Source organism: Chrysochloris asiatica, unplaced genomic scaffold (assembly GCF_000296735.1).
Source record: "Chrysochloris asiatica unplaced genomic scaffold, ChrAsi1.0 scaffold00429, whole genome shotgun sequence".
NCBI lineage: Eukaryota > Metazoa > Chordata > Mammalia > Afrosoricida > Chrysochloridae > Chrysochloris > Chrysochloris asiatica.
In genome coordinates, this window is record NW_006408947.1 from 1,210,652 (window position 1) to 1,216,844 (window position 6,193).

The 6,193-nt window shown below is 41.4% G+C and overlaps 1 protein-coding gene and 1 pseudogene across 1 annotated transcript in view; one reads left to right on the forward strand and one right to left on the reverse strand.

Annotated features, from left to right (window-relative positions):
- The window catches only part of SPIRE1 (spire-type actin nucleation factor 1), a gene marked incomplete at its 5' end in the record, with an annotated part of 311,924 nt that overhangs the window by 87,196 nt on the left and 218,535 nt on the right, over window positions 1-6,193 (reverse strand). The gene's annotated exons all lie outside the window — the stretch shown is intronic.
- LOC102837574 lies at window positions 1,989-3,366 on the forward strand (annotated as a pseudogene).

Below are 6,193 nucleotides of genomic sequence, written 5' to 3' on the forward strand. Positions count from 1 at the left end.
CTTTTTTGTCTTCTCAATGACTTTTTGCTTTCTTCATGTATGATGTTCTTGATGTCATCCCACAACTCTTCTGGTCTTCGGTCTTTAGTGTTTAATGTATTAAATCTGTTCTTCAGATGATCTCTAAATTCAGGTGGGATATATTCAAGGTCCTATTTTGGCTCTCGTGGACTTGTTTTCATTTTCTTCAGCTTCAGTTTGAAAGTGCATATGAGTAATTGATGGTCTATTCCACAGTCTGCCCCTGGCCTTGTTTTCACTGATGATATGGAGCTTTTCCATCTTCTCTTTCCACAGACATAGTCAATTTGAATTCTATGTAGTCAATCTGGTGAGGCCCATGTGTATAGTTGTCTGTTATGCAGTCTAAAGAAGGTATTTGAAACGAACAAATCATTGGTTTTGCAGAAGTCTATCATGCTTTCATGCTTTCTCCAGCATCATTTCTATCACCAGGGCCATATTTTGCAACTACTGATCCTTTCTCTTTGCTCCCAACTTTTGCTTTCCAATCACCAGCAGTGATCAATATATCTTGATTGCATGTTTGATCAATTTCAGATTAAAGAATTTGGTAGGATTCTTCTATTTCATCCTCACTGGCTTCAGTGGTTGGTGCATAAATTTGAATAATAGTGGTATTAACTGGGCTTGCCTGTAGGTGCATGGCTATTATCCTATCACATTGTACCTCATGACTGATCTGGACACATGCTTTATGACGATGAATGCAACACCATTCCTCTTCAATTTGTCATTCCCGGCATAGTAAGCAAAAAGATGGAGACAGCCAAAGTGTCCATCAACTGAAGAATGGGTAAACAAACTGTGGCACATACTCAAGATGGAATATTGTGCTACCTTGAAGAATAACAAGGAAGCTACAAGCCACCACATAACATCGATGAATCTTGAGGAAATTATGTTGAGTGAAATTAGTCAGTCACAAATGGAGAACTACTTCACAGGACCACTACTGTAAAAGACTAAGAAAAAGAACCCATACTAAAGGGGTGGGCAGCTTCTTTGCTGGTTGCTGCGATGTGGGGGGTGGGTTGATGGGAGGGAGGGGAAGGTGGAGCAGAGGGTAGGGAATAGGCACAGGATAGTTTGGGTGCTAGGGAGGGGAGCAATATACCAGAAAGGGGAGGGGAATGGAAGAACAAAGCAGGTGGGAGAACAATTAGGCAGGTTTGAATGGGCTAAGTGGGACAGAGGTAAATAATGATGTTCGCACAACATTGGAACAACAGGGCTCTGGGATACAGGGATTGAGACATGGTTGGAATGGGGAAAAGGGGGGGAAATAATGTTAACATGCTTGGCTCTCTTTTGAATCTTGGTTTCCCTTGCACAACATTGTAAAATAGACACTTGAGGGGGAGAGAAAAGAATAGCCAGAAATGTCACCATAGAAAGCTTTTAAGTCCATCTTCTGCCTATGTTATTGTTGTTGTTAAGTGCTGTCGAGTTGGTTCCGACCCACAGCAACCCTTTACAGGGTTTCCGAGGCTGTAATCTTTACGGGAGCAGAAGGCCTCATCTTTCTCCTGTGGAGTGGCTGGTAGTTTCGAACTTCTGGCCTTAAGGTTCACAGCCTGATTCATAACCACTATAGTACCAGAGTTCCTTCTGCCTATAACTGAATGGAATACCTAAAATGGGGCTACAATGTGCCCAGTGAAGGAGGCTTCCTCTGGAGCCTCTGCATTACATGAGACCATAGGTGGAATCCTGACCAACAACCAGAATCTTCAGAGGTGGGACCAGCCTGGAGTGGCTAGAAGAACAGAAGATACTTGAAAGAAAGACAGACAGGAAAAATACAAAACAATAGGCAGACCGACTGATTACTACAAGAACAAGCAAGTTGCTTGCCCAGGAGACATCAAGGCAAGGGGTCGGGTCCCCTTAGAGCAAACCTGTTTCCAAGACTAAGACTCAATGGGAATACATTCTGTGATTGTTGACCACGTTCTTCACCAATAATGGGAAGTGAGGGAAAAACAGCAATGAAGCTGTGAGCTAAGCCCTACAACGGTCAATAGACTCCTTGGAACCCAGATAGAGACCTGGCTGTCCAACAGTATTGCAAGACCTGGGGACTCTTGGGCCCAGAGTCAGTGACATAGTCATAGAGGACTAGAGTGGAGAGTGAAGCGTCCAGCTGATAAGAAGTGAAGGCATATGCATAAGAACACCCACACTTACAGATAATACCCACTTGACCTGGCTTCAATGACTGGGTGATCAGACCTCAACTAGAAGAAGAAAGAAGAGGAATAAAAAGAGTAATCTGATACAATTTGATGAACTTGATCTACACCTATGGATGCAGTAACCCAAGAGGGAACAAATCTTTACAACAAGGATCATTCCCACCCCTCCATACACAGAGAAGACAGGGATGGGCAACTTGGACATTGACTACCCAAAGTGGGGGGAGGCTACAAAGACAATAAGGGACTGGCTTATAGCCTTTCAAGAGGAAACCTAGATCCAGAGGGTGTGGAGGAAGATAGAATCTCCACTGAGTAGTATCCAATCTGTCTGGGAGGGGCTGATGAAAGGAAATGCTGCAATGGTGAATAATTGTTATCAGGACTGATTGTGAGGGTTGGAAATGTAAAGGTTTTGTAGCAAGGAGGGGAGTGATTGACTTTGCAATCTAGGAGTGGAGGTCCCTGGGACCATCAAGGGAGATGAGCAGAGAGAGGCACCGTGACCAACTTCCCTAGCTTTGATGATTGGGCTGATGCAAAAACTCTTCAGAAGGCCATGAAAAGCCTGGACACCCATGAGAAGTCCATCCTGACAGTGTTGACATCCCAAAGTAATACCCATCTCTAGGAAATCATTGCAGCTTTTAAAACTCTGTTTGGCAGGGATCTTCTGGATGACCTGAAATCAGAGCTGACTGGAATATTTGAAAACTTAATTGTGGCTTTGATGAATCCCTCTCAGCTTTATAATGCCTATGAACTGAAGCATACTCTTAAAGGAGCTAGAACAAATGAAAAAGTCCTGACAGAAATTATTGATTCAAGGACACCTGAAGAACTGACAATTATCAAACAAGTTTATGAAAAAGAATATGGCTCTAGCCCGGAAGACGATGTGGTGGGAGACACATTAGGGTACTACCAGAGGATGCTAGTGGTCCTCCTGCAGGCTAATTGAAACTCTGATGCTGGAATTAGTGAAGTTCAGGTGGAACAAGATGCTCAGGCTTTGTTTCAAGCTGGTGAACTCAAATGGAATACAGATGTAGAAAAGTTTGCCACCATCTTTGGAACACGAAGTGTGTCTCATCTGAGTGAAGTTAGTCAGTCACAAAAGAACAAATACATGAGATCATTATTCTAAAAGCTTAAGAAAAGAATTCCATATTAAAAGAAACATTCTCTGATGGTTACTGGGGTGGGAGGGAGGGGATAGCAATTTACTGGCTAGAGGGTAGAGACATGTTAGCTTGGGTGACAGGGAGGACAATATATGAGAACAGGGAAGACAATTCACAAGTAGAGGAAAGGTGGAAGATGAACACTGAAGATAGGGGAAGACTTAGAGAGGTATGCATGAACTAAATGGTATAGAGGTAAATAGTGATTTATACACAATCATGGAACAGCAGTGTTCTGTAAGTAGATACAGGGACTGAGACATAGGAAAGCAAAATGTTTATGTATTTGCCTGCTTCATGGATATTATATAGACCTGTGTATTATTGTAAAATATACATTTATGTATGATAGAAATGAGAATTGGGAATTATGATTATAGAAAGCTTGTAAGCCAGCCTTCAGCCTATAAATGATTGGATTTGCTAAAAGGGGAGCTAGAATTTGCCCAGGTAAACAGGCTTTTTGTTGAGCCTTTGTAGATTGTGGGGTCCTACTTGGAATCCTGAGTCCCACCCAGAACCTTTTGAGTTGGGAACTTCCACTTGAAAAGACATGCAGACAAACCCAGAGCTGCTGGGAGAACATAAGATTCTTATCAAAAAAAAGACTTGCAGGAAAGAAACAGACTGATTGACTATTTGAATTTCAAGCAATCTGCTCTGGAGGTATCAAGGCAAGAAAAGTCAGTCCATTAAGGAAAACCACTTCTAGGACTGAAACTTATGTTTCTGTGAGCAGTCTAGTATGCTCGTTGGTGATCACCTGGGTCTGCTTGGGAGTGCAAGTGGGGTAAATAAAGCAATGAAGACATGGGTTGGCTCTAATCATGTTCCATTTGCAATTGTTGATCTTGAGATGAAAAAGAAAAGAGGACGAGCTGGTTGGTCTTTAGTTTAGGAAGTTGTATGAACTCCTGATCCCCTGGGCACTGACCTAGCCCCTGGGGTCTAAGGCTGAGAGTAAAACCCCCATCTGGTCTGAAGTGCAGAGGGGTGTGCTTGAAACCTCAGACTTGCAGGTAGTGCCCATTTGACCTAGCTTGGATGGCTAGTTGACCAGAACTAAACCATTTGAAGATAAAGATGCTTGATACTGTGAGCAAGTGTAAATTGCTACAATTTGATGAACTAGACTTTTGCCTGTGAATGCAGTGACTTAAATTCCAACTGGAGTGAAAGGATTCTTCATATCAAGGAACAACCTTGTTTTCTCAGTGTACTGGGTTGATATAGACAAGAAATTTAGACATTGGCCATCAAAAATGGGGTGTTATAAAGGCATGAAGTGACTGGCTTACAAGTTTTCATAAGTGTGCTTAGTTCTTCTCTAGATGGATCTGGTGAAAGGGGGTATGGCACTATGTTGATAGGATTTTATGACTCAATTGTGAATAATTGCAAGTAGGATTAATTGTGATGGTCACATCTGTAATTGTAGAAGATGTGTAACTAAAAATAGGGAGTAGTTAATCTTTCACTTTAGGAACAGATGTTCCCTGGACCATCAAGCTCATGGTTGTAAAGCCTGTGGAACTTTCATTTGCTGATGGGGCACAATTCATAATGAAGATAAATAGCTGTAAACATCCAATTAATAATTGGAACATGGAATGTACGAAGTATGAATCTAGGAAAATTAGAAATTGTCAAAAATGAAATGCACACATAAACATTGATCTCTTAGGCATTAGTGAGCTGAAATAGGCTGGTATTGGCCATTTTGAATCTGACAGTCACATGGATTACTATGCCAGGAATGGTGTTGCATTCATTGTGAAAAAGAAAATATCCAGATCAGTCATGAGGTACAATGCTGCCTGTGACAGGATAATATCCATGTGCCTACAGGGAAGCCCAGTTAATACCACTATTACTCCCTAGTATATACATGGAGTCCTGGTGTGGCACTGTGGGTAAATACATCAGACTGCAACGCTGTTTGAACTGCAAGGTCAATGGTTCAAGCTCACCAGTCACTCCTAGGAAACCCTATGCAGGGTTGCTATGGGTCGGAACTGACTCAACAGCACTTAACAACAACAACAACAGGGAAGCCCAATTAACATCACTATTATTCAAATTCAAAAATATTATACAAATAAAGCCAGTGAAGATGAAATAGAAGAAGTATATTCTACCAACTTCTTCAATCTGAAATTGATCAAACATGCAATCAAGAAGTATTGATCACTACCAGTGATTGGGATGCAAAGGTTGGGAGCAGAGAGGAAGGATCAGTAGTTGCAAAATATGGCCTTGGTGATACAAATGATGCCGGAGAACACATGATAGAATTCTGCAAAATCAATGATTTGTTCATTTCAAATCCTTCTTTAGACAGCATATGAGATGGTAATACACATAGATCTCACCGATGAAATACATAGAAATCAAACTGACTACATCTGTGGAAAGAGACGATGGAAAAACTCCTTATCATCAGTGAAAACAAGGCCAGGGGCAGATTGTGGAACAGATCATCAATTGCTCATATGCAGATTCAAACTGAAGCTGAAGAAAATGAAAATAAGTCCATGAGAGCCAAAATATGACCTTGAATATATCCCACCTAAATTTAGGGATCATCAAAAGAACAGATTTGATACACTGAAAACTAAAGACAGAAGACCAGAAGAGTTGTGGGATGACATCAAGAATACAGGAAGAAAGCAAAAAAGTCATTAAGACAAGAAAGAAGGAAAAGTTCAAGATGGATGTCAGAAGAGACACTGAAACTTGCTCTCCAGTGTAGAGATGCTAAAGCAAATGGAAGAAATGAGGAGGTCCAAG